Source organism: Mesoplodon mirus (genome assembly GCF_964341445.2).
Source record: "Mesoplodon mirus genome assembly, chromosome: 20".
Taxonomy (NCBI): domain Eukaryota; kingdom Metazoa; phylum Chordata; class Mammalia; order Artiodactyla; family Ziphiidae; genus Mesoplodon; species Mesoplodon mirus.
The window spans coordinates 21,646,314-21,672,704 of record NC_138996.1 but is presented as its reverse complement, the minus strand read 5'-3'; the positions used below and the strand labels follow the sequence as shown (position 1 = coordinate 21,672,704).

Genomic DNA, 26,391 nt, shown 5'->3' with positions numbered 1-26,391 from the left:
ACAGGCTCCGGACGCACAGGCTCAGCGGCCATGGCTCATGGGCCCAGCTGCTCCGCGGCATGTGGGATCCTCCCGGACCAGGGCACGAACCTGTGTCCCCTGCATCGGCAGGCGGACTCTCAACCACTGCGCCACCAGGGAAGCCCTGGGTTTTTTTTGTTCTTTGATAAGTAAAACTATTTATACCATCTCAGCTGGAACTATTCTTAGCATTTATCGTCATCCATGCTTTCAATCATTCATTCAGTCTCATCCAGTCTCATGGCTTAAGTTACTTTCCAGGTAATACTGATGCTCAAATTCATTTCCAGATATACTTTCTCTTCTGAACTTCTGATACATGCACCAGCTGTCAAGCAGACATTCCCAGGGGGCTGTCTAGGTCACACCTGAGAATCTAAATGCCCTAAATTGGCCTGTCATCCACCATCCCCTACACACAAGCTCTTCCTGCTGAAATTTCATTTGTCCAAACAAGAAATCTGGCATCAGTGTAGATTGTTCTGTCCCTCGTTGATTCACACCCATTTCATAACATTATCTGGAATTTGTCCTCTTCAATCTCATGATCACTGAGTTCACCATCTCTTGCCCTTAGAGTTCAGTAAACCTCTATCTGGTTCTCCTTTTTTCTGTTTGGAATCTATTGATTCTGTTATTTATATTGTAGTTAAAGTAATCTTTCTAAAGTGAAAATTGAATCATATTATCTTCCTTCTTAAAACCCTTCATGATTTCCTAATTGTTCTTGTGAAACAGCTCATTCTTAAGCTCCCAACAGGGTTCTCTGTAATCAGATTCCACTTATGTCCCAGCTTTACCTGTCAGGATGTTTCCTCTCACCTTCACTCTCCAACCACACAGAGCTTCTTTCAAGTCCTGAAACATCTCAACCTTTTACTCACCTCTAGCTCTTTGTATATGCTGTTTCAGATGATATCAGTATTAATAATGCAAGTACTGAATATTCCAGTCCTCTCACTTGATTAATTCTTCCTCAGTCTTCAGGCCTAGTTTGGGCATTTTTCCTTCTGCAAGCCTTCGTTGGCTAACCAAGTCTTTGTTGGGTGTCATTTATCAGCATTTAATTTATTTCTGAATTATCAAAGTTAGCAATTATTTCTTGATTTAGGCATGGGCATTAGTTTCTTGTTCTTAGTAATGCCAGGAAAGATTTGTGGGATTTTATTTTTTCAACATGTATCTGAGAGTCATTTATTCCTGTCAGGTTTCTCTTAATATCCATGGGGTATTTCAGTGAAATTGAAGACCTCAATGGTTTTGCTCCTTCAAGGCATCTTTCTTTCATAGTCATTTCTTATATAAATTACCTGGTTCTGCTCAACTAAGTAAGGGCTCAATCTGACTTATTCAAAAGGCTTTCACTAGCATCTTAAAAGAAGAACTTTTTTCTGAGTATTTTCTGCAATAATTGCTACACTATGGATTCATGAAATTTTAAATTTTATTTGTAAGTGGCCTAATATTGTAAATGTGTGACATTGAGTCTGGGTGGTTTAAAAAATATAAAACAAATAAACAGGGAAATGAAACCAATATCCCTTTAAAATTGACTATCATTTTTTTGTTCTGTTAAGTAAACAACAAAGAACACTATTTCTCCTTCATCTCATGATTTAGTTTGGTACTGTAGACGCAAATATATTCATTACAACTCATAAAAATATTGGTATGTCAACTTGACAGAAATTGGAGGTGGGGAATAAAAATTTATTCAAGGCTTTCAGCAAACTTGCTGAAATGAAAAAATATCAGTAGAAAAGCTGTTTTTCTTTATTGAAAAAAAGTAAAAAGTCAAACTGCATTTCATCTTGACATACTTAAATCGTGTCCTTTTTGTCAGAATTTCTGGAAAATGTATTAGAATTATTTATGCTGATAGTCTTGGATCTCAACCAAAAGCAAAAGGACTGTTAGTATTCACTTCTGGACTGCCAAAATTGATCCTTGTATTTAAAAACTAAGAACTTTTTTTGTTTAGTGGTAAAATAAGCAGAAAGGAAAGCAATTTGTTTGTGAGGTTAAATGAATGTTAATAAAACTGGGTACATGAATTTAGTTTTCAGATTTAACTTTTAACATCAGGATTTTTTTAAAAGATACAAAGTTGAATCTTTCTGCAAGCTGTGCTTTCCCTGGGGCTAGCCAAAAATCAAAGTAAAAAAGAGTTAACCAGAAATTAGAAGTAAATGAGCAAGGCATAAAATTTGGAATAACTGCCCTAAGTAGATAAAAACAGCTGCATATTGTGGGCAGTGTATTTTCCTATACCCATACAGATGTATGCAACATACTTCCTATAATTATTTGCCAACGTTTTTTCTAGTTATGAAAATAATAATAATAAATAATAAATGCTTTTTCTTAAGAATGTATTTATTTTGTTGTAATAACTTTTCTTTCATGCTTGATAAATGTTAAGCAGTATTTCATTTTTTCAAAACATCTTGTGAGTTATTATGTCTATTTTAGGTGAGAAAACTGTAAAACCTGGAAGGGTAGCAGGTAACTTGCCCAAGGTCACAGAGCTAATACAGAGAGAGCCAGAATCGAAACTTCAGTGTGTCCCATTCCAAAAATTAATTTCTTATCCAATAAACAATGCTCTCTATATATAAAAAAAGGAGAGAAAGATAAATAGAATAATGCAGATGATAAATGCAGGTAATAAATATTAAAGGATGCATTTATTCATGAAATATTAATGTAATTTGAGTCAACAAACATTCATTGTGTTGCAAATATTCTGTAAACATCGTTATGACAGTTACAAGACAGGTCTGGAGAGGGGATCCTTGCTGTTTGACCACTTTTCACCCTTTTTGGATCTAAATTCTTAAAATTTCTTTTTAAATAATGTTATATATAATGAACTTATTGACAATTTAAAGCAAATGCAAAAAAAGTTTTCATAGAGTTTTCAACAGTTTTGCTTCCTATTGAATTATTTCCTGTTTGCTTACGTATTAGCCATTTTTATATAAAGGACTTTATTGATGTATTTTATTTACCTTTATTCATTCACCATATTTCTATTTCTTCTGTTTAGAGTGCTGTAAGTGCTGTAAAACTTTTCTTTACAACCTACTCAAATATGACCTCATCCTAACATAACTACTTCTGCTATAACCCTGTTTTCAAATATGTTCACATTCTAAGGGGGTTAGTACTTCAATGAATTGAGGAGAGGGAGTCAAATTCAACTCATAACGACCAGGAACAAATATTAAATCTAAGTCCGGAGTTGTCTAAAGCGAGGGGGAAAAGGAGAGTGTATTATGAGGAAATTTGTGATTTTTAGGGGATGAGTGGAAGAGAAAGAGATAGCAAAGAAGTAATACTCCTGAGTTAGTTACTGCCCCTTTTTCCTTGTAAATGGACTTTAGCTTTGGATGAAATTTTGCTGCCTAAATTTGTTTCTTTAGGACCTCACCATATTTTTCTAAGCAGTTCAGAATGTTGTGAATTCTAGTTTGACCTTTCAAGGTGGCGATAATTCTGCTGCTTTTAATGTCATCTTCAAATTTAATGAACCAACTTGGGATTCATCTGTATCAGTAATGTGGCGACTGTATATTACGATCCCCAGAATTGAAACTCGGGGAACTATTCTAAGACTGTTTGCCTTCAGCTAATGGTCAGTTATTGATAATTAAAGGATCCTCTGGGTATAAAGCCCCAGCTAGACTTTCCTCCACATGTCGTCTGCCCATATCAAGCTCAAAGGATGATAAAAATACTATGCAGTAAAGCAAGAATAGCATGATACTCCATATATTCTGCAGGCTTGATCATGAGTTGCAGAAAAGCAGAGATTGTCTGCTTTCTTTCTGAAAAACCTATCCTCTGCACCAAGTGGCCACGCATCAGGAGAAGCTGCTCCAGTAAAACGTCACTGGATGATCCATGAAAAGAAAACAGTAATCAATTATAAAGATTTCAAAATATGCAATTTAATCAAGACATATTGTAGTATGCTCAAAACTGTTTCAATTTTACCAAGAGAACAATTACTTATCTTTAAATTCTGGAGCAATTAACAAAGTGAACAGATTTAAATAGCAATGCATAAAAACTGCAACAGCAGTATTGTCAGTTTAAATGTCAGAGAAGGTGGCAAAAGGGACAATTTGCATGTTTATTAACTGATAGTGTAAAACAGATTGTTTTCAACATTTAAAAAGTTGACGAATAGGTAGAAGACACGAGTACAATAAATGAAGATGCCTAAGGAAGGATTTTAGATATAAAGGAGGTTGTGTCCCCTTTGTGGAACCTCATGTTTAGAAGAATTGATGTCAGGAATTTGATCATCGTGATGCATTACCACTTCCTTACAATTCTTTTCCTTTTATCATAGACATGCATACGAGAAGCTGCTGGCTTTATTGATGCGTGGTTTCTGTGAACACTATTATCGATCTTTAGTCATCTCCTCTATTATTAACATTATTTACAGTCCACTAGTTTTATTTTCTATGCTGCCAAATAATTTGCAACTAATTTAGCACAACAGATACTAGAACCCTAAAAAAGTAACTTTTTTGGCATTAAAAACATTTGTCATTGGGGAATTTCTAAGGCTTTGGACAGAGATGAACGTTCAGTTGAGGCTTACTTCCTTTGTGAGATCTGATAGCATAAGCTATTTAAGAAAATAATTTTTATTCATGTGCCTTCATTGGCCCTTTCAGTAATTAAGTATGCATAAAGTTTTCAAAAATTTCAGGACTCATAGAGGCACATGGGAATCTGCTATATATTTATTTAATATATATTGGGGAAAAAAGGAAAAGAGGAGTGGACTTTATGTGCTAGGAACTTCTGTGTGAATTGGTTAGGGTATATGCTAAGCTACAACAACAAAGAAACTGCAGAATGCAGTGGCCAAATATAACATTTATTTTTCGCTCATAGAAAAGTCCAGAAATGGGTGTTTTATGCTGTCCAGGGTGGGGAAACAGTTCTGTTCCCAAGATCATTCAGAACTCAGGCTCTTGTCTTGTTGCACTGCCATTCTTTAAGTCATTGAGATATTCTACATGAAATCTGGCTGTCAGCGAGGTGACCACATCCCAGCCCCAGGGGAGAAGACAAAGAGTAAAAGGCAATCTGCTTCTTCATGGAAATGGGTTGAAAATGGTAAACATCACTTCCGTTCAAAACCCATTGGCCACATGAAGGTACAAAGGGGCTTGGAAAAAATGTAATCTCTAATTGAGATTCTATAAAAAGGGAAGAAGGAGCATATGTTTTGGGTAAAATGTTGACATCTCTGTCTAAGGACATGGGTGCTGCTTTTTCCCTTCTTTGGTCCTCACAAGGTATAATCATTGTTCCTATTGTCCTGAGAGAGACAGAGGTCAAAGAAATCTGTTATCTTTGCTTGTTATGTGCTCAACAGTGGGATGGCCCCATGCTTCTTGGGTTGTTTTACTTCATACAAAGAGATGTTCCCTTCAATTACAAAAATATTCAAATAGTATTTATGTACTTTCTCTTTATTAATTATGTTTTGGTGCAAACTAATGTGGTATGAATGTTGCTTTCCAACAACCTAATTCATTTTTCAAGCTTGATTTAATTTACTAATTTTTCTTTGCATTAACATTTTATTCTTTGTGGTGAGTTATTATGGTTATTTCACCTTCTTGTGTCTGCACTATTTTAAATTAAAATAATACTTTATGATAAGGCATTGCTAAATTTAAAGCGACTAAGTTGAGTTCTAATAAGGAGGGCCCATGAAGGTGGTTCTTGTTTTGGTGTGTTCCCAGAGAGAATTCTGTCATCTGATGTATCAGAAAAACAGGACCTTTCAGTGCAGGCATGATCTTTCCTGTCTGCTACTGGGGAGACCAAGTAGATGCATGGGGCTTGCCTGAACACAGGAGAAGGTTGGAGCATTACCTGCTTTTATTTCAATAATCCATTTAGATAACTAATGTACAATGAAATGTTTTATTTTATTAACTCACTATGTTTAGAATTTTAAAAATACTTGAAGTCAATAATAACATCAGTATAAGTGATTCCAGTGTATCACTGGCACCATTACTCTTCTGGTTTCCTGATGTACATCTTTTACACGATTTTCACATATCATCGTTTCTTCCTTAGTGTCACCCCAGGAACTTGCCAACTTTAAAAAGTCACTTAAATTATTTTCTCATCACATTTTCCACTAGCTTTTAATCTTGTTTTTATTAAAAAAAAGAAAAAAAGAACCATAAACAATAACACACGTTCATGCAATGCCTGTTTATTGTTTCTAACTATTTAAAATTCGTGTGATCTAACTGATTGAACCTCTCTGTATTCTGATAGCACTTTACCTAGAGAATGAGATTTTGTGACAGAAAAAATAATGCACTTGGGCTTTTTTGATCTCTCTGCTGGACTATAGGACAAAGAAATAAATAAGAACACAGTCTTGCCCTCAAGAAACTCATACGAGGGTCTCATGATGTTAAATCCAACGGTCAATTCTCAGTAGGCAAAAGCTGCATTTGATGGTTGCTCACTGCCCTTCCTTGATACATTTTCTTTGTTTTCTTCCCAGGACAACACATACTGTGAGTTCTTCTCCGAATTCACCAATTAATCCATTTCAGTCACCTTTGCTAGCTTCTCTCCTCACAAACCTCTTCACTTTGGAGGGCTGAGTCCTCAGGCTTCTTCTCTTCTCTATCTATACAAACTCTTTTGACAACCTCATCTACTCTTAGATCTCTAAACACCATCTACAAGATGATTTATGGCTCAGAATTTATATCTACAGACCATATTGCTCTGTTGAACTCCAGATTCATATATCCACATGGACATCTAAAAGACTAACTAGATTTCTGTTATTTTCCACAAAACATGTTCTAACCCAGTCTTCCCCATCTCCAGTTATCCTTACTTCATTGTTCCATTTACCAAGGCCAAATCTTGGCATTATCCTTGACTCTTCTCTTTTCCTCATCCTCCGCATTCAGTTGGTTAGCACATCCTTTGGGTGTATATTAAAAATATGCTACTTCACAGTCTGCTCACTTCTTGTGACTTCTATGACTATTCCCCTGGATGAACCTCTATCATCTTTTGCCTGAATTACTTCTTCAGCCTCTTAACGAGTCTGCTGAAGTCAGATCATGTTTCCCTCTTTTCAAAATCCTCCAATAGTTCTGCTTTTTACTGAGTAAAAGATAGTCTTTTTAATGATTACGAATCACTGCATGAGCTGCTTGCCCCATCCCCACCCTTGTTTACCCTTCTGTTGCCCCCTGAATTACCCATACATGCTTCCACCAGAGCTATCCTGCTCTTCTTGTCATCCTTTGAATATGAGAGGAGAATTTATCATTTAGGGCATCTGCATTGGCCCTTGTCTCTCCCGGAATTATCTTCGTTCAGATATCTGCATGGGCTCCTCTCAGTAAAGAGGACTAACATATTTAGAAATGCAATGGGACCAAGTCAACCTGTCTTTCAAATGACACCGTATTCCTGCTCCATTTCTTTCCTCTGAAGAATTTACATAATACATCATACAATTTTCTTTTTATTATATTTATTATCTGCCTTCCATAATAAAATATAGCCTTTGCAAGGGTAGATATTTTCATCTGTTTTATTGTTAAATTAGTCTAAGTGCCCAGAATAGTGCCTACCACATGGTGGCCACTCTGTAAATATTGGTTGGGTATATGAAATGGCATGAAGTTAGAATTATGCCCATTTTACTGAGAAAAATGCAGGCTCAAGGAGGTCTCTGGACTGCACATTTTCACTTGTTACAGAGAAATTATATCTATTTTATTTACTTTATAATGTTTCCTGATGGTGAAATAAGTCCAAGTTTCTGGAAGTAACTTTTATATTTTGAAGTTCTACACACAGGAAAAAGAATTACACAAAATTACTCTCTCACATTTTTCTTTTTTAAAAATTTTTATTGGAGTATAGTTGATTTACAATGTTGTATTAGTTTCTGCTGTAGAGCAAAGTGAATCAGTTATACATATACATATATCCACTCTTTTTTTACATTCTTTCCCCATATAGGTAATTACAGAGTATTGAATAGAGTTTCCTGGGCTATATAGTAGGTCCTTATTAGTTATCTATTTTATATATAGTAGTGTTTATATGTCAATCCCAATCTCCCAAGTTATCCCTCCCCCCTTACCCCCTGGTAACCATAAATTTGTTTTCTACATCTGTAACTCTATTTCTGTTTTGTAGATAAGTTCATTTGTACCCCTTTTTTATAGATTCCACATATAAGTGATATCATATGATATTTGTCTTTCTCTGTCTGACTTACTACACTCAGTGTGAGAATCTCTAGGTCCATCCATGTTGATTCAAATGGCATTATTTCATTCTTTTTATGGCTGAGTAGTATTCCATTGTATATATGTACCACATCTTCTTTATCCATTCTTCTGTTGATGGACACTTAGGTTGCTTCCACATCCTCACTATTGTAAACAGTGCTGCAATGAACACTGTGGTACATGTCTCTTTTTGAATTATGGTTTTCTTAGGGTATATGCCCAGTAGTGAGATTGCTGGGTAATATGGTAGTTCTACTTTCAGGTTTTTTTTTTTTTTCTTTTTTTTTTCTTTCCTTTTTTTTTCTTTTTCCTTTCCTTTTCTTTTTCTCTCTGCGGCACGTGGGCCTCCCAGTGCTGCGGCCTCCCCCGTTACGGAGCACGGGCTCCGGACGCGCAGGCTCAGCGGCCATGGCTAACGGGCCCAGCCGCTTGGCGGCATGTGGGATCCTCCCGGACCGGGGCACGAACCCGAGCCCCCTGCATCGGCAGGCGGACTCCCAACCACTGCACCACCAGGGAAGCCCTACTTTCAGTTTTTTAAGGAATCTCCATACTGTTCTCCACAGTGGCTATATCAATTTACATTCCCACCAACAGTGCAAGAGGGTTCCCTTTTCTCTACACCCTCTCCAGCATTTATTGTTTCTAGATTTTTTGATGATGGCCATTCTGACCAGTGTGAGGTGATCCCTCATTGCAGTTTTGATTTGCATTTCTCTAATGATTAGTGATGTTGAGCATCTTTTCATGTGCTTTTTGGCCATCTGTATATCTTCTTTGGAGAAATGTCTATTTAGGTCTTCTGCTCATTTTCCGATTGGGTTGTTTGTTTTTTTGATATTGAGCTGCATGAGTTGCTCGTATATTTTGGAGATTAATCCCTTGTCAGTTGCTTCATTTGCAAATATTTTCTCCCATTCCGAGGGTTGTCTTTTTGTTTTGCTTATGGTTTCCTTTGCTGTGCAAAAGCTTTTAAGTTTAATTAGCTACCATTTGTTTATTTTTGTTTTTATTTTCATTACTTTAGGAGATGGGTCAAAAAAGATCTTGCTGCAATTTATGTCAAAGAGTGTTCTGCCTATGTTTTCCTCTCAGAGTTTTATAGTATCTGGCCTTACATTTATGTCTTTAATTCATTTTGAGTTCATTTTTGTGCATGGTGTTAGGGAGTGTTCTAATTTCGTTCATTTACATGTAGCTATCCAGTTTTCCCAGCACCACTTATTGAATAGACTGTCTTTTCTCCATTGCATATTCTTGCCTCCTTTGTTATAGACTAGGTGACCGTAGGTGCGTGAGTTTATCTCTGGACTTTCTGTCCTGTTCCATTGATCTATATTTCTGTTTTTTGTGCTAGTACCATTTTTCAACATGAACTCCCTTTTCCAACTGGGAAGAGGTTTACAATATTTTTTTCCCTTATATTCGTCTATCTATATATCTTCTTTCTTGCCTTATGACCCTTTGCTTTACAACCTAGCTAAATACTACTTTTTCTTGAAGGCTCAGTGAAAGCCATTTCTCTAACTGGAAGTTTTCCCTGAATAATCTACTTCACATTTATTTCTTTGTTCTCTAAACTTCAAGCGCATTATAGTTAGGACTCTAAAGCTTAGAAACAAGCATCCCTGGATTTTTGCCAAAGTAAATTTCTGGAAACTATGTCATAAAGCTCATCATTTGAAAGCTTAAAATTCTAAAGATAAAATTCTCTGACCAAGGACATAGCTTATATAAATCAGAGCTGTGACTAAGAGACATCATAAAAGTCCAGATAAAAGAGACATGGTCATTTAGAATAGTAAAATGATGCTCCAAATATTATTAAATGGTGAAAAAATGTGTACATATTGATTTTCCCAAGGTCCCTAATGTTCTTTATAGTTATGAATAACACATATAAATACAACTTTATGGTATTATAGATTTGGTAAAAACACATGTGGTAAATATGAACACAACTGTTAAAGCTATAACTAATACTTTTTACTTTCTTAGTATTCAGAAAGGCTTTGGGGAATTTAAAAAATCTGTCAAGGGAAGTTAAAATTGATACATTCTTTTCTTCACAGTTTTCTGTCAACCAAAATTACTCTATCTTTTTTAGAACTTTGCTCCAGTTTGGAATCCTTTCTTTCCATAAATATCTGGATTGCTCTTTTCTTCTTACTAAAAGGCATGATAGTATATGAAATTCTATTGAAGGAGTGTGAAAAGTAGGAAAAAAGAGAAATAGATTGCTTTTTAAAATATTTGAGATATTAACGAAAAAACTAAATGTAATTGTGCTGTGCCTCTCATTGAATTTTTAAGTTCTTGGGGACAGAGCTGAGGCCATTTCTTTGATTTAATTTATGTTCCCGCTACCTACTTATCAGTGTCCCATGCCTCATATAGAATGGGGCATATGGTATTCTACTTGTTACTTATTGGATGATTACATAATTACTTTTCATTATTGGTATAAAAATAAAACATTTTGATACTCATTACTTAACAATAGGAGAAAGAAAATTTTAAATGATGCATTGCGTTGCAGTGTCCCAATATTCACACAGTTTACGTAAAATTTAAATATCTACTCAATATTAATGCCCAAAGCCTGAGAGTCAGAAACCAATATAGGGATGCTATTGTTGCAGGTCGGCTCCAGTTAAGACCCATGTTAGGAAAGTCTGGGGTGGGACTCTGAGCGGAAAGAGATAAGGGGCCTCTGTGTGGTGGGCATGGAGATGAAGACAAGATGTCTGCAGTGGCATGGTGAGAACAAAGGTTACCGAGCTGAGAGAATTAACAAATGGGCATGGAATAATAAAGACAATGAGTAAAACCATGATTGTCCAAGCCCTCACCAAATAACTATGAAAAGGGCTTACGGTGATCATCTCTGAAGCAGAACAACTTTCCTTTTTGACTATTATCTAGAATAACAGGATCTGCTGGGCTCTCATTCACTAGAGACAGAAGATGGGGCTCAGTTTGTCACTCTTCCAAGACCCACAATACTCCAAGAGCCCAGTCTAAACCCTGAAAGGAAAAGGTTAAAATAATAATAAATGTCTGTGAAGGGCAATGTGTAAATAAAAAGGATTATAGAGTTGGAGGATGAATATCCACTTTCTTATTAAAAGTTATCCTACCTAGAGACATTCTAAAGTTTATAAAGGTAAAGTTTATGCATTTTAAAACTGCAAATAATACCATTTGAGTTTTACTCTTGTTGGAGTTTTACAGTGTCCTTTATTGGTTCTTGTCAAAGTTCTAAATCAGGATCTAGTTATATCTAGAGTAAATTAAACTTGTTCTTCAAAACAACCAGTTGCTTTAAGTAGTAGGCAATTATACCTCACTGAGGTTATTGAGAGGCTGGACCACACTTTGTCAGGAGGAATGTTTTAGACAATTTTCATGGATCATATAAGTTTTGCATTAAATGACTTCTATGTCTTGGATAACACTAAGTTTATATGATTTTTCAGATTAAAAATAAATATTAATTCACTGTCCAAACCTCCTTGGTGAAATGTAATAATAGACTGATGAAGCATGCATGTGGTAAGATTACTTTTTAGAGAACTAGAGCAGAGATAATGTCATCCCATTATTTTTTTTCTTTATTGTTATTATGATCAATTTGCTTCCATTTAGCAGTGTTTTTTACACTACAGTCCTGATCCATTAGTAAGTCATGTAATCATTTTGATGGGTTATAACTAGAAATTATTTCAAATAAAATAGAATAAAGTAGAATAGGTAGGAGAGAATAGAATAGGATAGAATGGAATGTCATGGGGTGGAACAGAAAGGAACCTCTGTAGAGTAGAATGGAGTAAACACTTGCAGAAGCAGTAGTTTTAACTGTGTACTTACATGTAAATATTCACAGAGTCCTGATGTAAAATGCATTTCTTACTCCAAGTTGTGAAAAATATTTGAAACTTTAGTCTAGGTTGGAATAATTGTTGTTTTATTTAAGAACATTTTCCCCAAATCTGATACGTAATATTTTCTGTTTGGAAAAGATCCAGGTAGCAGAGATTTTTCTGTTCTCTTCAAAGGTGATGTTGAGATCACGTTAGAATCCATTATTTGTGAAAGAAAAAAGGAGGTTTTCAGTGTATTTTTCTTACTATTGTCTTCATGCTATTATTACGAGAATGTGCCCAAATGTGTATATGAGCGTAATTCTCCTTTATTCTCATAATGATATATATTTTAAACGATATTATGTTAACTGTAATTTTCATTATGTTAAATGTAATTATGTTTAATTAAAATTTTATGATAAGCATTCCTTATACATATGAAATGATAAAATGTTTGATTGGGTCCTGTAACATTGTAACGTTCAACAACAGTAGATACAATTAATATGGTTCATATTTCTTCACATATTTTACTGTTCATTTTTTATTCTTTTATTAGATGCTATAGATTTCAAATGTGCCCCAACTCCATGTTTTCTTAACTCTCTTCTCTTGTAAAATACTTAATAGTCTCTTTTTCTTTTATACCTACATACTGTCTTTCTACAGTTAGGTCTTTCTTTCTTTCTTTTCTTCAAGCATTTTCTAACTCTAACTACAAACCACCTGCAGGACCAACTCAAAAATGGAGTAGAGGGCCTCCCTGGTGGCGCAGTGGTTGAGAGTCCGCCTGCCGATGCAGGGGATACGGGTTCGTGCCCCGGTCTGGGAGGATCCCATATGCCGCGGAGCGGCTGGGCCCGTGAGCCATGGCCGCTGAGCCTGTGCGTCCGGAGCCTGTGCTCCGCAACGGGAGAGGCCACAACAGTGAGAGGCCCGCGTACAGCAAAAAAAAAAAAAAAAAATGGAGTAGAATCAAAAATGTTTGAAGAAAGTTTGGAAGCTGAAGCATGTTCAGTCAAGCTGCCATTCATACACACACACACACACACACACACACACAGTATTTCAAATATTCCCTAGTAATGCATGTTGAAAGGCAGATAGTCACAAATCTTTCTGAATAAATTGATATTAGAGATAAATAGAAAAACATAACCATGTTTCCTATTTAATTTATATACAGACCTATGTACATGTTATAAATTTTAGTTTACATGTTTTTTTTTCTTTTTTTTACATTTTTTTCCTTGTGTGTTGGTTGGAGGGGGATGAGAATTATAAATTTAGATAAGTGGATGCAGGGAATATAATATTGTCAGTATTCTAATTATACAGAAAAATATGTGCTTCACTTTCCATTTTTTTATATTTTGCTATATTATTTAAAAATGCATTAGTTTTTCAAGGTTGTTTTGGGACATTTAATTCATTTTCAGTTCAAAAGGTAACTACAATTTTGTATGCTACTTTTCCTTTCACTTGGATATCTGTTATATGACTGAGGCATTTGTCTTGAATTCTTATACGTCTATGTTCTATTGTTTTGTCCCAGAAAATAACAGGAATCTCTAGCTATAGATTCGTTCATCACCTATTTGTTCTTTATTTAACACATGCTCACTGCACACCAAGTCTGTGCAAAATCTTTTACAGGGCTTTGGGAGAGATGCAAGGAATAGTGGAAGGAAAGGGGAATGTCTAAAGGTAAATAATACATTTATTATGCCCTCACAATGCTTTTAATATAATTAAAATGTTTAATAATTAACATTGAAAGAGAACTTTATTAAAACAAAACATAGATATTGAACCTTCTTTTAAAGACTTTATGTATTTCACCTTATCATTGTATTTTTGACATTTACTCTTTTCAGTTAGTTTAGTGGACATTTGACCATGGAACATTTCATCTGTTTCAAGGACTCCTTTGTTTTATAGCATGATAGAGTCTGAGTTTGCTAAAGCCTATTAAGAAACTTCACTAAACAGAGAGAAAGAAATTCCACCGCAGAAATACTCGTCTGCAAACTGGTTACAGGTCTCCAAATGCATCTCCCTCTTTCACACTTTTATGCAGTTGCTTCACTCTGAATATTCCTTTTTTCCTTTTGAACTCCTTCAAGACTCACCTTACAGGTAATCTAATTTGTGAAGTCTTCACCCAAGGGAAGGGGCTATGTCATGTGCTCCCCATCTGTCTTCTTTCTACTTGCCTCTACTGTGGAACATTTTTTATTTCTGATCGTTTGCCTCTCTGTCTCTTCTCATATACCATGTCCTCCTTAAAAGCAGGAACTTAGCCTTCATCACTCAGGCCTGGTAGAGTGTGAGGCATGTGTTCAGTGTTCCAAAAACCTTCGTTAATTAAATGAATAGAGTCTTTCTCTAGATTGTCCATATTTCCTGCCTGATTCCATCACTGAACACCCTCTTGAGTCAGGTGGAAGAAACAGGTTCTTATCAATTTCTTGACAGCACATTTAATCTAGATGCAAATGTTAGGAAAGTTGTACTGGATGACATAATTTACTGTACTTTAATCTGAAGGATCAAATCTATTACTAGTCATAGAATTCACTGTATGGGGTTTTTTTGTGTGTGTGTGTGGTACGCGGGCCTCTCACTGTTGTGGCCTCTCCCGTTGCGGAGCACAGGCTCTGGACGCGCAGGCTCAGCGGCCATGGCTCACGGGCCTAGCTGCTCTGCGGCATGTGGGATCTTCCCGGACCGGGGCATGAACCCATGTCCCCTGCATTGGCAGGCGGACCCTCAACCACTGCGCCACCAGGGAAGCCCCTCACTGTATGTTTTCACATGAGGTTCAGTGAAGGACCTGTGCTCACTGAAGGCAGTGGCTGAACTGACATAGTATAAACTGTCAATGATTTTAGTTTAAAAATACAAGCTGTTAATGTCATTAACAAGTCAGTTGTTTGGTGGTAAAAGAACATGTGCTTGATTCTAATATTTTTTATTTCCACTTCTTTTGAGAGTGTCAGTTGATACCATGTAAATAATGTGAATTGGTCGCCATTTTGATTTAGATTTTTCTTCTATCTGTGGATGGCCAACTTCATCAGACTCTTGTTCACTCTCACATCTTACCCAAACCTTTTCTAAAATATATGCCTCCAAATCTTGGTAAATAGCAAAAATGATTCAAGCAGACTTGGTTCAGATTTTATCATCAATATCTCATGGCTGTTCTTTTCTACAGCGAGTTGCACAATAAAAGATTGTACTTTCATCTCCCTAATCTCTCTCTCTGTGTTTGGCCTTTTTGTAGAATGCTGGCTTTCTGTGTATATTTGCTAGCTGGTTTAATATTAGCTCTTTTATTCCTTTATGTAAAGGGGTAATGTCTACTTTGTTTTTTCCTAAGCCAAGTTACATAGTTAAAATTAGGTTTTAAATGTGTAATTTAAAAGTTTATTATAGCTGTTGCATACTTTCATGTTAATTACTCGAACCCATTCAAACTTTATCTTTGCCTTGAAAGGTAATTATGTGAAGTGTGGTTTGCATATTATTTATAAAACCTAACGGAGTGAACTTTTGCAAATCCTGCATGGACTGTGATTTAGGAGAATGTGTTTTTAATGATTGAGGGTAGTAAGAAATAACTCGATTTGTACTTGGGAGGGCCCAACAGGGTCCTGCTCAGTTTCATGCCTGCTTGAGCTAGTATGACTAAGCAAAAGCAATCGAATACAAAGTTTAAAGTATAAGACACTAATCTAGTGTGTAGTCAGATTTGTTCTTCCCTATTACACATTGAGTTTCTGCAATGGACCAGGCATTGTAATAGGCACTAGAGAAACAATGATATTCCCTGCCCTCTAGGATCTTCCCTTCTGGTTTGCAAGGTAATGTTCTGGAGGCTGGGAAGTCTAAGATGAAAAGTGCTGGCCAATTCATTTCCTGAAGAGCTAACAACTACCTCACCTAGATTACCAGATTTTGGGGAGTTTCAAACAAGATGGTGGCTCTGTGGCTGACAGGGTCTTGGGACTCTGGCTGGGTGTCAGGCCTGAACCTCTGAGGTGGGAGAGCCGAGTTCAAGACATTGGACCACCAGAGACCTCCTGGCCCCATGTAACGTCAATCGGTGAGACCTCTCCCAGAGATCTCCATCTCAACAATAAGACCCAGCTCGACTCAACAACCAGCAAGCTCCAGTGCTGGACACCCCATGCCAAACAACTAGCAAGACAGAACACACACACCCCCCCCGCATTAGCAGAGAGGCTGCCTAAATCATGCTAATCTCACAGACACCCCAAAACACACCACCAGACGTGGTCCTACCCACCAGAAAGACAAGATCCAGCCTCGTCCAGCACAACACAGGCACAAGTCCCCTCCACCAGGAAGCCTACACAACCCACTGAACCGAACTTACCCACTGGGGGCAGACACCAAAAACAACAGCAACTACGAACCTGCAAACTGCGAAAAGGAGACCCCAAACACAGTAGGTTAAGCAAAGTGAGGAGACAGAGAAATACGCAGCAGCTGAAGGAGCAAGGTAAAAACCCACCAGACCTAACAAATAAAGAGGAAATAGGCAGTCTACCTGAAAAGGAATTCAGAGTAATGGTAGTAAAGATGATCCAAAATCTTGGAAATAGAATGGAGAAAATACAAGAAACATTTAACAAGGACCTAGAAGAACTAGACAGCAAACAAACAATGATGAACAACACAATAAATGAAATTAAAAATTCTCTAGAAGGAATCAATAGCAGAATAACTGAGGCAGAAGAACGGATAAGTGACCTGGAAGATAAAATAGTGGAAATAACTACTGCAGAGCAGAATAAAGAAAAAAGAATGAAAAGAATAGAGGGCAGTCTGAGAGAGCTCTGGGACAACATTAAATGCACCAACATTTGAATTAAAGGGGTCCCAGAAGAAGAAGAGAAAAAGAAAGGGACTGAGAAAATATTTCAAGAGATTATAGTTGAAAAATTCCCTAATATGGGAAAGGAAATAGTCAATCAAGTCCAGGAAACGCAGAGAGTCCCATACAGGATTAATACAAGGAGAAACATGCCAAGACACATATTAATCAAACTATCAAAAATTAAATACAAAGAAAAATAACTAAAAGCAGCAAGGGAAAAACAACAAATAACATACAAGGGAATCCCCATAAGGTTAACAGCTGATCTCCCAGCAGAAACTCTGCAAGCCAGAAGGTAGTGACAGGACATTTTTAAAGTGATTAAAGGGAAAAATCTACAACCAAGATTACTCTACCCAGCAAGGATCTCATTCAGATTCCATGGAGAAATTAAAAGTTTTACAGACAAGCAGAAGTTAAGAGAATTCAGCACCACCAAAGCAGCTTTACAACAAATGCTAAAGGAACTTCTCTAGGCAGGAAACACAAGAGAAGGAAAAGACCTACAAAAACAAACCCAGAACAATTAAGAAAGTGGTAATAGGAACATACATATCGATAATTACCTTAAATGTAAATGGATTAAATGCTCCCACCAAAAGACACAGACTGGCTGAATGGATACAAAAGCAAGACCCATATATATGCTGTCTACAAGAGACACAGTGTGTGTACCCTTTCTACTTGTGCACACCTGACCTTGTGAACAGACTCCTCTCCCCAGATGAAAAGGCCTTTTTAAAAAAGAAAATCTTCCACCTGTCATTATAAAACTGTACTCATAAAATATTTGAACTTTGCCAATTCTTTGGCCTTTGAAAAAAAATTCTAGATTCTGACCAATCCAGACTTTGTGGCTGTGAATCCTAAATCCTCCTTTTCTACCACAGGAAAAAGAAAGACTTGCTCTTGCATATGAAAACACAAATTTTCATAAGTTTTGTTCTCTGAAATCCTGATATGGAGGAAAAGCTGAATACTGTTTTTTCTTTTTGTTTTTAATGACTTATTCCTTTTCTCCCTTGAAGAAATGATGCTTTGGCTTAGAGCAGCAAGAATTACCAATTATTTTTTTTAAATCCCAAATGACTTCGATATATATGTGTTAACACATCATACTTAACATACATCTTTTGTAGTGCATGTACAATCGATATTTACTACATTGGCTCACGAGTGACATACTTTTGCATCACCTACTGTGTTGATGTACCATATTTTATTAAACCATTCGCCTAGCATTGGTTTGGACTGCTTTCAATCTTTTGGTAGTATAGGTCATATTAGAATGTTAGCTATATAGTGAAATATTTCTTTATGAACTATATTGCACCAATGAGTTTCACTGCCATTTTTTCTGGATTGGAGGCTCTACGGAGAAAAAAAAATGTTCTCATTAGCATTTGAAGGAGTTTTATGCTGAACATATTTTTCAGCAAAGGACAATATAAGTCATTCTGAATCAATGTATGACTTCATTAATTCATGAAATTTTGTTAATTTATGACATTATTAGTTTGTATAAATTTTGTTATAGAGACCAATGGAAATGGAATTAAAACAATTCTGGAATATTCTTATTTCCAAATAAAATTTTTTAAAGTACTACTTAAAAAAATTTTTTTTCCAGAAAGAGTTTCCTAGTCCATCTCATACTTGCACATAAACACAGATGCATACGCACTCCCTTCACCTATCCCCTGAGGTAGTGAAAATTTTCTCAAAACTAAAAATGATAGACTTGTTAATGGGGAAGAATCAGTGTTTAGATATTTCATAGTAAGTGTCACTTTTGAGTCAGAGATTTAAAATGAGAAATAAATTATTAAAATAAAGAAAATAAATAGACATTTTAGGTGATTCTAATACCTGGATCTCTGTCAAGCTGATGATTATTTTTTGACTATTTTGAAAGAAAAGATTTCTTCCATGATTTTTGTTTATATTTTAATTATTAAATATACATTTAAGTTTTTTGTGGTTGAGAATGTCTATCAAATCAGTAAATTTAATTTTAAAAGAAAGAACTAATTTGATTTTTAAGTGTATGTTGTAAAAACTATTGGGTTTCAATCCCATTAACATTATCTGAATATTTGATTATGACTATCTTGCATTCTGTTATTCAGCTTCACAGTTCAATTTCTGAAGACACAATCTGTATGTTCATGTGTGTACTCTTGTGAGCACTTAACTCTCCTGTTAATTCCTACAAATATGACTCTTTCTTCCCTTGTAGCAATGTTTGTATATTATAAGGTCTTACATATATCTTATCTATTTCTTTTAATGAAACATTTTCTGCCTTATATCATGGTCATCTCTATGAATCCTCTATCTCTACTTAAAAAGCTGGCCCCTACCCTACAGTCAGAAGCTTGTCTTACTCATTGTGGATATCCAGCAGGACCTGAGTCAGTTTCTTACACCTAGTAGATCTTCAAAATATATCAATTGAAGTTAAAAAAAAATAATAGCTGTTGAAATCCTCACTATAAGCAGACTTATAAACACCAGTATGTCCCCAATTCAATATTTTCTTATTTAACTTGAGTTTATTTGCTGACCCATTACACAAATCAGGGTAGTAAAAGCTGTCATACTCATTCCTTTATATATAAAGGAAGAAGAAAGTTGAGAACTCTGCTTCAACATGTTCCTGCTTTCTTATTTCCTCCTGATTATTTCCCTTTTTATACTACTTAAGAGAGAAATGAAAGATATATATGAACCAATGCTGTTTGAGAAAGCATGCATTATATACTTCTAAAAAAACAAATTTAGCTCAGGATTCAGTTCTGGGTACCAGGTTTGAAAATGATGTGTCAGAAATGCTGGTTTCTAAAGTGCTGAATAGCATGGCACCTATTTTATTTCTAAACCTTATATAGCCTTGATCAATGGATGAAATTTACCTCAATATAATCAGTTAAACTTTACTTTTTCATGTAGTACTTCTCATTATGCCAGAAGGCCTAATTAAGAATTTTTCAAAGAAAATTATAATATTATTTATCTAATATCTTCCTTCCAGGGATCTCCAAGTGACTTATAGACATCTGGTGGTAGATATTATCACTTGGAAACTTCTGTTCACGTAATTTGGTACTATTCCGAAGGAATTTTCAGCCAAGAAATGAATTCATTTTATTATAATCCTGGCACTAACGGGTATAATATTAAAATAAGGGAATACATAAGTAAATAAATAAAATAAATATCACCACAGGCAAAACTCCTGTTTACTCTTAAATATTAATGATCTCATTTCCATATTATAATCTCAAATGGAATCTATATTTAGTGACAGGCAGCCATTGAGATCTTCAAATTGTCTTTCCTAAAAATAAACTGATACGTAATTAATTAAAAGGTTTAACAATAGTTCATAAATGAAACACACATTTGATCACTTTATTATACAAAACAAATGAAACAATACCAGTAAAGAATGCCTCCATCATTTATAATGAATTTTAAATATGAAATTGTTTCTTCTAATGTTTTTCCTACTATTCAGTTACTTGAGTTTATTTTTATCTAAATTGTCCAAATAATTATATTATTAACTTGGAGTACTAATGATCTTGGGGGAGGTTGGATCTTCATTTTGTCATTTTTTTCAAGTCCAAAACTTTAAAATGATACCTTTGCATTTAGGGCACCTTTTAAAAGAAGCCTAAAATAAAGCACTCTAAGTTGAAATCAATTTGTAAAAAGCTGTATTTGTAGGTTATTTTCATTACACTTTGCGGGGAGTTTTGACACCTCATTTTTAAAAGGCAGTCCTTTAGAGTCTTTTGTACTGTAATTAAATTTTGTTGTGCTCACAGTAATCAAGTGACGAAGGAGGAGGATGTGCTTTTCTTCCTGACAATAATCGATCACAGTGCAGTCTTAGTCCTTATTTTTAGGATCATATAACCTTTCCTATAATCCATTGGAAACTTTCAGAAAGCTGGTTTTGTCTCTTACAGCACAAACAAGTGTACAAGTGGCCCAATCAGATTTTTAACTACGATTTAAAAAATGTTTTAGAGTAATATTCTGAAACCTTTTTGCTAATATTGTGGAAATATATTTATTAGGTTACACAGGCACACTTGTGTAGTTTGTGTATGTGCTTCCATCTGTCCATGTTAACATAATGATCAAGATAAGCCTGAAAAGCCAGTTCTTTTGGACACTTCCTTTTCCATTTCTCTTTTCTTGATTGAGTAGGTCCCACAAGTTGAGGTCAATAATCCTTTCTAGCTACTTGATGGTTGTCACTTTATTTCTGTGCATTTTTCTGGGACTCACAGTTTGGATAGTTAATTGAAATTGTTGTCAATTTGGGCAGCATTCAAAAGTGCATGTGTTTTATAACTGCTGCCAAGTTTTCTTACTTAAATGTTATGAAGAATCAATGTACCGTAGTGGGAGGAAAATGACGTCTGTTTGAAAATGGATTATTTTAAATCAGGACATAAACTATTACTGAATTACCAAATTGAATGAATTAATAGTATAGGAGATCAAGTTTATCATAGACCTTGAAAGAGAAAGAGATTTTACGAAAATTATAGTTAAGCAATAATTATCTTGGTGCAGAGGAGAAAACTATCAATGCTGGAAATTTGCAATCTGAAGGACATTTAACACTTTGGCAAAGGACGCCAAATGTTTGCTGATGATCATTTGGAAGGAGAAGAGACAAATCTTTTATTTAGTTCTTTTCATATGCCCATTGCTTTTTGTGGATATGTATATTTATAATTTTGGTCAATATCCAAGAGGGGTCCATTAGGTAGAGGTTATTATACCCAATTTACAGATAAGAAACTGAAGACTAGACACAGTCAATGAATAGAGGAGAGGAGCCAAGGTTTAAATCCAGGGTTGTTGGACAATAGACCAATAATTTTTTCCATTTCAGTATGCTCCCTGAATGTATGATGAATATGAAAACAGTATCATGTACTATTAGAAACAATGATACTGGCATTAGACACTGAATTATATCCTGGCTTCTCTACTTACTTGTTAATTTGCCTAATATCTCTGATACTTAATAGTCTCAACAGTAAAAACTTAACACAAATAGGCCAACAACCCATCACCATCACTAAAGACAGCCACACCATCATCGACAATAACAGTAACCACAAATAAACCACATCAGAGATTCTTTTTTATTCATTCTTTCTACAAATACATATCTAGCCCTTATTGTATGTCAGACATTTTGCTAGATACTGCAGGTACCGTGATGAATAAAATATTCTACACCCATCCGTTTAGAAGTTTAGGGGAGTGAGGAAAATAATAAACAAACACACTTTAATTGCAACTGCTGGAAGAACTATGATACATAAAATAGACTGCTATGAGAAAGAATGGGGGTTACTTAGGCGATGCGGTCATAGAGCACACAGCAGGTAAGTTGATACCTGAAGACCTGGAAGGATGAGAAAGAGCCAGAATGTTGAGAGGTCAGAGCAAGAACATAACAGCTAGTGGAAACAACACAAACTAAGTCCTCAAGGACAGAAGGTTTTTGTGGTGTTGAGGAACTACAAGACCTTTGTAGCTAAACTTGTAGAGAAAGGAGGGTGGTATGGGTTGAGAGGTTTATAAACCAAATAAGGGGTGCAATAAGAAAACCGTTGGTGGATATGAGGCAAGAAAATGGAATGATCAGATATATGTGTTGAAAGCAAATCAAATTGGTAGATAAAAAATGGATTGGAGGAGATGGTGCCACTATTAAAGGGGGTATTTTAGCACTATTAGTAAGGCTTGATTCTCTCTTGCATCTAGGCAGTAGTAGAAAAGTTAAAGAAAAATACATGTATCAATGATATATTTTAAAGGTGCAATTGGAAGAGTTGTTGATAAATTAGATGTGATGCTGATGTAGAGGAAGGTAAAATAATGAGTCTCAGTTTTCTGGCATATTATAAGAAGTTTTATACAAATTATAATTGTTTATTTCATTATATATAAGTAAAATAACAGAATTAGGAAGCAATATTTACTTCATTGCCTCATTTCAGCACAAAGAGCCATCTCACTCATTGATTCTTTTCTAATCCTTACATAAAATTTCGTTATGTTTTCTAATTTGAGGATGTTAGTCTTGACTACTATTCCTCAAAATGACCACATTACAGAATCTCTAGAGGAGCATTGCCTATATCTGCAAATTAGAAATTAAGTCAATTATCTCTGTAACTTTTTCTCTTTGATACAAAACATGAATGAGTGAAATTCCAAAATTTACCAAATATTTTTGTACCCAATGGAGATAGCATTTGCTATTTCTTATGGATTGCTGCATTTCAAGGAAGCATTTTTCCAGATAAGGGGATGAGTATTCTGCTGAATCTTTCTGGGTGGTTATTGTAGCTAGAGTACAGTCCAAAATCAAGGGATTGAAAACAGGGCATCAGGAAAGTTAGACGAAGGAACTGGACTCAGGTAACTGAAACTAGGTTCAAAATCAGATATCAAGATTGGGGATAAAAGCAGATAGTACATAACAATACTAGCATTAATTAATATTCTTTTGGTACAAACAGAGAACTTTGACAGTTATTAGTACTTAATTTGATCCCCATAGTCACTGCTACCAAGTGGTCTGTCTGGAGATCAAAACCAGATCTTATTCTGAAATAAAGAGACAGTAGAAGGCTGTGGAGTTAAACAATTACCTCTCCGAACTTCCATTTTTTCCTTTTTTGACATCAGTAGATACATCTGAATACATTTAAGTAAAAATAACAAATATTCTCCTGGCTATTTTTTTTTCTGGAAAACTAATATAATAGTCTATCCTTAGAAAGGAAACAATAGTATGAACTGTGACATTCTATTACTCTGACAGTAGTATCCTGGAAGAATGGTGATCCTGTTAGAGATCTATTATCACTTCATTGGAGCATGTAGTAAGCATGGCTCCTAAAAGTCGGTGTACATTCTTAAAGTTTATTGTTCCTGTCATGACATTCATCTGGCAAGAATATGCCTATCTCTTAATAATTAAAATGACTACATATTTCAAGCTCTAGTGCACAGATAAGAAAGCTCATGGCTTATATATTATCATTCACTCTCTTGTATACCGATGGCAGACATCAATAATTGATCTTGGTTTGCTTTCCTTCTGAGCCTACATTAGGTTTCACAATTCCTCTCAAAAAAGAACACTCCAGGCAGCCACTGACAATTGGTTGAGGTTGGCAATGGAATGAAGGTGATTCGCCATTCCTCTTTTCTGGGAGTCAATTTGTACCTTGCTCAATATAGACAATGACATCCTAACATTACATTAACATTTTGATATATGTTTCATAGGTTAAAACAAAAGTAACAAATGATAGTAGAATATTTTAAGTAAACAGTAGTAGTAGACAATTTCTCACAGAATAAGCAGTGTGATTTCTGAGCTTTGGGCTGCTGTGTTAACGAAATTGAATCATTTTTAGGATATATATATACACACATATATATATATATATATATATATATATATATTTAACCATAGTAACAATGTGAGATTTGTTGCTATGCAATCTTATTTTGACAAGATCAGCAGGTCATGTACAGCTAAATCATTTCATCATATAGTTTTTGAATACTTAAAATACAGTCAAAAACTGCACTGTATTTCATGAGAAGCACAAAACAAAGATAGGACTGGGGTCCTGACCTCAAGGAGCTTAATCACCAAAGAGAGTGGAATTTCCCAGGAGAAAGTAGCAACTTCACTTTATTTGAAAACCTGTGACAAATAAAAACCTGCTATCAGGGAAATAAGGTAAATTTGTACCTTACAGCTAATAAAACTCAAGTTTACATCAGTGGCAAGAAAAATTAATCAATCATATCTTAATTCCATTTGTGGATCTTTCTGTCTCACAATATAAACTTAAATGAAGATTTAAATTTTACCTAAAATCTTTATGATGACCTTGTTTAAAAAATCCCATTAATGTTAAAATGCTGTTAACTTAAAGCTATTTGAAATCAGAAGCCATTTCTTTTATATCTTTGTTGCTTAACCTTCTTTACTAGTATTTTTAATTAAAAGTTGTTTTGGGGGCTTCCCTGGTGGCGCAGTGGTTGAGAGTCCGCCTGCTGATGCAGGGGACAAGGGTTCGTGCCCCGGTCCGGGAAGATCCCACATGCCGCGGAGCGGCTGGGCCCGTGAGCCATGGCCGCTGAGCCTGCGTGTCCGGAGCCTGTGCTCCGCAACGGGAGAGGCCACAACAGTGAGAGGCCTGCATACCGCAAAAAAACCCAAAACAAACAAACAAAAAAAACCCCAAAAAAAACAGTTGTTTTTGAATGAACATAACTAAAATATTTACATAGATGACAACCATCTTGGCAATTTAATTGGCATTTTAATTTGATGTGTGCCCATGCTCAAGTGTTATAACTTACCAGGTTCTCAGTATTCCTGGCTGTAAAATGTAGGGTTGGTCTTGTGTTATTCTCAACTTCTGTGGCTTCTGTTTCTGAAATCCTCCTCGTGCCTCTGAAGTCATGCCTGAATTTTTCTTGGCTTGTTCACTGTTTCCTTTCCCTACTGATACTATTATTGCATGAGTACTATATGATTTCCCAATATCCTGTGACAACCATGCCTTGCTATTTGCTTGCCATTTCCTTAGGTAATGATCTTACGTTCTTTTGCGCTGTAATTTCCTAGGTTTGCCTCTTAGGCACTGGACTTTTGGCTAAGAAGTGGTGACTAGGAGATACCACAGATATGTAGTTTAGGTACAGACTTTCAAGAAGTTTAAATTTTGGTGTGGGATATTATATTAACAGTTTTCACAGACAACTGCAGAATAGTACAGTAGAGTATAAAATGATAGCATAGAAGAAGAAAAATCTCAGTCTACATATAGAGACTGGCTTCTAAAAGAATTGGAATTTGGACTCTTGAAACATAGTTAATATTTTAATATGCAAAACCGATATTAATTACTTACATATTATTAATTAAACTCAGTTGACCTAAGTATCATCCATATAAGCCAACTTCATACAATGTTATGAGATAAATTTGAGTTAGAATCCAGGTTTTTTTCATTTATTAGCTATGTAACTTGGGGACAGTTGTTTCTCCAAAGCAGAAAAATTGGTATATATTAGCATTCTAGGGTTTTGAGGATTAAAGAAGTATACATAAATCTTCTAGCATAGGACCTGAAACATAAAAGAAAGGCCATTTTCTCTGCATTCTTGTCTAATGCAATACTGGAACGTATCCTTA

At 35.4% G+C, this 26,391-nt stretch overlaps 1 protein-coding gene across 3 annotated transcripts in view; it reads left to right on the top strand.

Moving 5' to 3' along the window:
• The window catches only part of SGCZ (sarcoglycan zeta), an 870,746-nt gene that overhangs the window by 498,614 nt on the left and 345,741 nt on the right, over positions 1-26,391 (top strand). The window lies entirely within an intron of this gene.